The sequence below is a fragment of the Marmota marmota genome, unplaced genomic scaffold, assembly GCF_001458135.2.
Source record: "Marmota marmota marmota unplaced genomic scaffold, marMar, whole genome shotgun sequence".
In the NCBI taxonomy this organism is placed as follows: domain Eukaryota; kingdom Metazoa; phylum Chordata; class Mammalia; order Rodentia; family Sciuridae; genus Marmota; species Marmota marmota.
Genome location: NW_025999977.1, coordinates 7,375,633 through 7,383,490, shown reverse-complemented (window position 1 = coordinate 7,383,490; position 7,858 = coordinate 7,375,633). Strand labels below are relative to the sequence as shown.

At 42.3% G+C, this 7,858-nt stretch overlaps 1 non-coding gene across 1 annotated transcript; it reads right to left on the bottom strand.

Annotated features, from left to right (window-relative positions):
* Positions 1–6,374: 6,374 nt before the first annotated feature.
* On the bottom strand, positions 6,375–6,447 carry Trnav-cac. Its single transcript has one exon. It is a non-coding gene; the product is annotated as a tRNA-Val (tRNA).
* Positions 6,448–7,858: the final 1,411 nt, after the last annotated feature.

Below are 7,858 nucleotides of genomic sequence, written 5' to 3'. Positions count from 1 at the left end.
AATGAAGAGTGCTTTATCAAGCAAGCTACCAGAATGTGTAACTGAAGCTTATTCTCATTTGGGAATTTTGCAGAGTATAATAGAAAACACTTCATAACAGAAAAATAGAGTATAATAGGAAACATATTCCTATGCTATCCAAGAGATGAGGGAGCACCAACTCCCATCAGGCCTATTCATTCAGGGCTGCTCCTTCCTGGTGGGTGTTAATTATCTGGAAGAGTGGGTCCAGTAGGCAATACAAACCCACAGGCAAAGGGATGCAGGTTGGCAATTGGAAGTTGGGCAGCTGTCCTGAAAAGGGGGTGGGGTGGGCATGGCTTGGAGAGCTTCTGCCAGATCAGTTATTATACCTTTCCCTGAATGCAAGACTGTGCAGGGACTCCTTCTATCATAGAAGCATCACATGACAGCGACATGTTTGTATCAGAGTGGATTCAAATTGATTCCAGGTTTAAGATCAATGTGAGAATTAAAAAAAAAAGAATTTGAATAATTATTGCTTAAAAACTCATCTCTTCTGCTTGAATGTAGGCTTTAGGAGGGCAGAGGCTATGTCTTTATCTGATCCCTGTTTTATACCTGGCTGCTGGGTGGTGCCTGGCACATAACAGAAACTCAGTAATTTTTTTTTTTTTTGAGTGAATTGACATAAGAAGACAATGTTGGATATGGCTGGTGCGTCAATGTTGGGAAAATCTAAATGTGTACAACATGAAAAGCAATTTTTTAAAAAAGCCTGATGACTTATCTTTATAGCTCCAAAATGTCATTGTTAGTTTAGGAATATATTACTGTGTGACAAACAAGTTGATTTGCTTGTAAAATTATTAATTGGTATTTGTGGAGACCTTATAAAATGCTGGAGGAGTTTTTTTTTTTTTTCCTCCTTTTTCTTTTGTAACTCAAAAAAGTCTGAAGGAGAAAGAAAAAGCTGATTTTTCAGTTTTTTTTTTTTCCCTTTCCCAACACTCTGAGGTTTCTGCGAGCTATTAAAACGGGGCCAAAGAATCCCTGGCTTGAATTCGGTCTTTCCTTGGGGGCAGAAGTTCCCCCATTCAGGCCTCCAAGGTCTTTCCAGCTTGCAATCTTCAAACAAGGGCTGACTAACCCAGAAATGGTCCTTTTTATTGACCAACTCCAAACACATATGTTCTTTCATGGTAGTTTTTTTTTTTTTAATTTTTTTTATTTTAAAGGCTACACAGTTTCCATTTGGAAGAGAGGAATATTATTTTCAGAAGATTCTGGGGAGGGTCTGTAACCTTTGCTTCAACATGTGGGGTCTACACTCTGGGTTTTTGTGGGGAACTGTGCATGTTTCTTTTCTTCTTTCTTCCCTCCCCCTACGTTTTTAATCTTTCTTCTAGTTTCTTCTGTTCTTTGGTTAAACATTTTTATTGGATAGATTTTACAATGGGGAAGGATAAATACTTTTTTTTTGTTGTTGAAAGAACATCTCAGTCTGATGGCATCCAATCAGACTAAGGGAGTGAAACTTGGGAATTCAGTTTTCTCAAACTAAACAGATACTTCCTTCCCTCTGTTTCACGTGTTTTGAAATCTGGTGTGTTCCTGTGCAAAGCCACAGAGAGTTGAACTAAATTAACTGAGTGATTCTAATCAGGAAAAAATGAATTGGAACTAATATTAAAATAGTCAATTATTAAGTCCCCTTCTCCCTCCACAAAAGACAATGATATGTGACTTACCTTCCCCACCCCCTTCTACCTAGATGCTGCCAGGATCCCCCTTTTGTCCAATGGGATCAGTGGTTGAAATGATTATGTTGTCAATGAGAGTGAGAAGGGTTTGAAATTTAAAAAAAAATTAAATGTTTCATGTGGTAGATCAGAAGCTGACCAATAAAATATTGCAGCATTTATACCAACCAACCCTATGGTTATGGTTGCAACTGTAGATAATTATGTCTCATTTTCATTTCATTTATTTTTAAAGAGCTCAGAGATTTTCCTTTCAGCTAAAAACAGTAGAGGGCATTTCATGGATGACTTGGGGAGGGCCAGAGGATGAATAACAATGGAGTTGCTTGGTCATAGGCATTCAGAATGAACCATTAAGTCCATGGCAGCTGAGCATAGAACTGACCCCTGCTCAGAAACAGACACAGTCTAAAGAGTCTAAGAAAACCCAATACTATATATGTATCCCTTAGCTATTTATGGAAAAGACAATAATTTTTTTTTCTTTTCTTTTTTCATTACAGTATTAGGGATTAAACCCAGGGGTGCTCTACCCCTGAGCTACATCTCCAGCATGCCTCCCCTTTTTAATTTTGAGATAAGTTCTTGCTAAATTGTTGAGGCTGGCCTTGGTCTTGCAATCCTCCAGCTTCAGCCTCCTGAGTGGCTGGAATTACAGCATGTACCATCACACCTGGCTAGAAAGACCATAATTTCTATGTACCTGAATATGTAAACAGAAAATAAATCCAGCATGAAGAGAGAAAGAACATTCTCCTCTTGTCTGTCCAATGGGACCTCCAACTCTTTCCTATTCTATTTACCACTTTCCTCCTTCGCAAAACCATTTCTCAAGTAGACTTGCTTTCCACTGGTGTTCTTTAATTAATGGAAGAATGCTCTAAGTCTTGAATTTTAGAAAGATATTGTGTGAATGTTGCATATTTGAATCCATGTGACATCTTTACTCTCAATAATTCAGAATATTCCTAATTTATTTTTTTTCTAATTTGTTATATATGACAGCAGAATGCATTACCTAAGTTAATTTTATACATGAGGTGATCATTGTTCTCAACCTGAATTTCCCTGTTTCTATTACTGGGAATAAGAAAAGGGAAAATTGGGAAATAGGGAGAGGAGAAACAATAAAACCTGGGCAGAGACCATATCTACTCTTCCATTTTTATGGAAGAATTAGAATTTTCAGCTGAGCACAAGGTGCCCAGCTAAAGCCTACTGGAAAACTATCTGTCCCAGGCCAGGTCTAGGTACTGGCAAGAGGACAGGCAGAAGTGATGAGTGTGATTTCCAGATCTTCTTGCCTTTAAAGGGAGGGAGATTGTGCTGAACTTCTCCTGTCCTCTGTTCTGCTGCTAGTGACCAAAGCATGGACTTCATCACAAGGTATCTTGGACCATGGAGATGAGGACTTCAAAACCAAGGGAAAACCTCAGTAAGCCCTCTAGATGTAACCTGCTTTTCCTGCTCTCAGCTCACCCCCAATCACCTCAGTCCACAAACCCTATCCCTGGGGAGGCAGATTTGAGACTTGTTTTTCCATATCCATACATGGTCACTTCATGAATAAACTCTCTCTTTTGCAAATGTGGTTTTTCAGTAATTGGCATAGTGTACATTGGGCAAAACAGGCCTGGTTTGGTAATAACTATGCCCCTAGATGGCAGATACACAAAATAGAAAGAGCTTGGATCCTAAACCAAGGTGCCATTGTGTCAGCCCTAGAATTGTTTAAAATCAGTTTTGTAAAAGGAAAATTACATTCTATCTTATTTAAACTGGGATGGTTTTGAATCTCTTTTGGAGCACCCAAATCTGGGTCTTACACTGAAGAATTTCATTTTATTCTTTTTTTTTTTTTTTTTGGTATCAGGGATTGAACCCAGGGGCACTTAACTGCTGAGTCACGTCCCTTGCCCTTTTTGTTTGTTTGTTTACTTTGAGACAGGGCCTCACTAAGTTGCTGAGGCTGGCTTTGAACTTGTGATCCTCCTGCCTCAGCCACCCAATGCCACCGTATTTCATTCTTTAACACTGCAGAATTTCATTAAGCATATCTCTTTGCTGGCAAGGTAAACTAGGGAAATTTTTGCTTTCTCTGGACAGATGGAGTCCAAAGTGCTTCCCCAAAGATGCTTCAAATTCTCAATTTGTGAGAGTACTTGAGGGGCTGGACCCTGAACTTAAAAAGTCAGACTGTCTTTGTGGGATCCCCAGGGCTGGAGGAGAGGAGGGCAACAAATTACTAGCAGGAGGAAGACAAGCAGGTTCCAGGCAACAGGACTTGACTGCAGCCTGATCAAGTGAACAGATGCATCTGAAGGCAGAGTGGTCCTCAAAGCAGTGGTGGAGTCGTGGCTTTGTCCAGGGGAGAGTAACCTCACTAAGCTCTCTTATAGTCTATCTGGCCTCCAAAACACTGCAGAAATTCCAGGGTAAAGGGTGGCCAGTCTCCGAAGCAATCTCCACCAGGCTCCTCTCCAGCTGAGGCCATTAAACCTCTGATTTATTGAATCACCTTTGCTCTGATGTCCCGTTCACCACGCCATCTCCTTCTGCAATTCAGTTTCACACCTGGATCTCTGACAGTGAAAATGCTGATCCTAGAGATTTGGGGCATTTCTGGTCTTTGTGACGTGGATGGCTCTTGGCAAATACAGTAGGCGCAGGTCAGGATTTGGCTTCCTCAGCTGCTGGCCCAGAGAGTGAATAATCCTATCATGCCGGCACAGGTGATTTGGGCTCAGGTGGAGTTCTGTTTCTCTTTGTAACTTAACACAGTCACGTTTGGATGTTGGCCTCCGGCTGGGTGCATTTCAGTAGCATGAGACCTTCTTTCAGCCCTGGTAACTCTTCTGTGAATGTCTGTGACCACTGATTGATGAAAAACTCACCTTATAGTCCCGGCCCAGCAGGAATCTCTTGGATCAACGACTGCCTGCTTTTTATTTATTTTTTATTTTGGTACCAGGAATTGAACCGAGGGGTGCTTCACTACTGAGCCACATCCCCAGCCCAGTTTATTTTTTATTCTGAGACAGGGTCTATTTAAGTTGCTTACAGCCTTGCTAAGTTGCTGAGGCTGGCTTTGAACTTGTGATCTCTGCTTTCTATTTTTAAGGAGTGATTTGTTGCAAGGGCAACTTCACCCCCAAACATGTTCTCTGAGTTATATTCAACAGAAAGACGGGTCCTTACTGATACTGGTCTTGAAAATCAGGATCGGGTCTTCATTCCCTGGGTGTTGAGGATTAAACACCTGAGAAATGCCAAGGCAAGAGTAGAAAGCACACATTTTTTTTTTCAACATTTTAAATGATTTTTATTTTTGAAAAAATTTTATTTGTTCTAATTAGCTACACGTGATAGTAGAATGCATTTTGACAAATCAGACATAAATGGAGTATCACTTCTCATTCTTTTGGTTGTACATGACTTAGAGTCACACCAGTCGTGTAATCATATATGCACATAGGGTAATAATGTCTGATTCATTCCACTATCATTCCTACCCCGAACTGTCTCTCCCCCTTCATTCCCCTCTGTCTAATCCAAAGTACCTCTATTCTTCTCTAGTGAATTAGCATCTGCATATCAGAGAAAATATTTGGTCTTTGGTTCTTTGGGATTGGCTTATTTCGAGAAAGCAAATTTTATTTAAGAGACAGAAGAGAGAGGGGTGGGTGAGACTCTCCTCTAGACAGGAGCCTGCTGCCCATGGGAGAGGGGGTGTCTTGCATTTTTATAGATCTCAGGTTTCTTCCTATCTTGCCTACAGTGACCAAAAGGCAGGAAAAGAGCTATCCAGGGGGTAATTGCTTGTGTTGGAAAATTCGATCTTTCCCCTCCCCCAGAGGTGTTAGCAACTGGTTGATAGGGAAGTGCTGTCTACCCATTTCCTTTTCTTTGATAATCAGCTACCCATCCTTTGCCTGGGTCTCATTACCACTTGTCTTTCCCCCTTCCACTCAAAGCAGCCTATTAGAGTGCAAGGATGCTTTCCATTCAGGACAAAATGCTGAATCTTCTCTAATTCCTAATGAGAAAGGTCGACCTTTGCCAAGCAACATATTCCTTCTTAACCCCCTGGGGGTCACTCCCCTGTGAGGAGGCTGTTGTAAACCTCAGGGGATCCACTTCTCTAGCCAGCTTCTTGCGCTGGTGAGATGAGCTGGGTTCAAAGGAGCTGGCTGCAACACTGAACTACGAAAATGGCAAAGAAATGCAACACACCGACATGAGTTTCTCAGATTGAGGGTGGGACCGCTCTGTGACCTTAGGGTCAGCTTCTACACTGGACTGTGCTGGAAAGAGAGAACAGCACATGCACTTGGAATCTCTTTATTTTATAGGAGGGACACCCAAAGGAGCTTTGATGGAACGTTCTTCACCACATAAGGCAGGGGATAGAGTATCCAAAGGTGGAGTCTTGCTTTGTGATGTCTTTGGTCAGCAGATTGATTGACATTTTGGCAAGTCACACCCATCTCACGTGCTGCGTGGGATAACAGATAGAGAGGAAAAGCGCACTTATGTCGCACAGCCCAATCAGCATGCAACGTCAGACCTGTCCCCTCATATAGCTCCAATGTGCATAGCTCACACACATTTACCCTTGCCTTTTAGGCCGAATTTGCATTTTGTGTGTGTGTGTGGTGCTGGGGTTTGAACCCAGGGCCTTGTGCATGTGAGGCAAGCACTCTACCAACTGAGCTATATCACAAGCCCCAAATTTGCAGTTTTAATATGATTGGTGGTTAATTTTTTTTAAGCTTTTAAATTTTCTAGTCACAAGTAAGTATAGTCAGTTTTGTTTCAGAGAATAGAAAGCTCTGTATTTTCAACTTTAAATATAGTAGAATGATGAGTTGGGGAATAATTTGGTTGAATGAAACCAAGCAAGTTTCAGAGACAGATTCTTACCTGTGTTCGTGATATAGAACTTTATATATGAGCAGTGATCTACCTGGGGGAGAATTAAAGACCGTTTGTAAAGTAGCAGCCAAGGCCTGAGAGAGGCCATCAACAGAGGATCCCTTCTCTAGAGGGTGGGGTTGCCTTGGAGCAGGGGAAGGATGAGCTTCAGACCCCTGGGGACTTCTTAAGTCCTCAGAGAGCCCTGCTTGAGGGTGACAGCACAGCTACTGCCTTTTCTGGGCTGAACTTTGGGATTTGCTGCTGGTGGCGACAGGAATGGAGACAAGGAAAGCAGCGATGTGTATGAGTGTGACTGCCGAATTTTAGGGGTTGTCAGGAGAAGAAGCTGTTCAGTTTGATCTTGCACAACATCCCTGTGATATCGAGTCTTGGGCTTTCAGCACCCAGTGCCTTAATAAGAGAAGGGGTGGGAGTCACAGCCGGATGCAGGGAGGCAGAAGAAGGATGCTGTGCCAACAGTAGGAAGGCTCTAGGAAAGTCCCCCTGTCCCCAGATGCCCTGAAATGCTGCTTCTCCTGCATGTGAATCCAAAATATTGGAAACACTACAGCATGTTTGCTCTCTCTCTAGAATTCTTATTTGTTTCATTTTTGTGTCCCTTTGACATATCTAGGTGGTTCCCCTTGAAACAGTGCTGTGTCAGGAACTCATTTGGAGAAATTTGGCCCTCTTATGATCTTATTTTATTTATTTATTTTTGTGATACTGGGGATGGAACCCAGCGGGGCTCTACCACTGTGCTCCATCCCCGGCCCTTTAAAAAAATTTTTTTCTTTTGAGATGAGGTCTCTTTAAATCGCCCAGATTGGCCTTGAACTTGAGATTGCCTCCCCAAAAAGCTGGGGCAACAAGCGTGCACCAGGGCACCTGGCTGGTTGACATTGTTTGAATCACTTTATCTGAGTCTCTTGAAAGTGAAGTACTTATGTAATTAACCCCGCCCCACACATCAGTTCTTCTGATTATAAGGGATTGTTAGCAACAGGATGCTGTCTTCTGGAGGGACCACCTTCAGCATGCAGCATTACTAGGGTGCTAAGGGTGGGGTGAGGGTTTGTTTGGATGCTGAAGACAAGCTTGACTCACTTCTCAGGCAGGCCTGAGCTCACTGTGGGTGCCTTTAGGAGAAAGGGCCAGGGAATGTTGCCCATTGTTTGAGAAAGTGTCTTATTGATTTTAGACTCAAGCTGATGCAA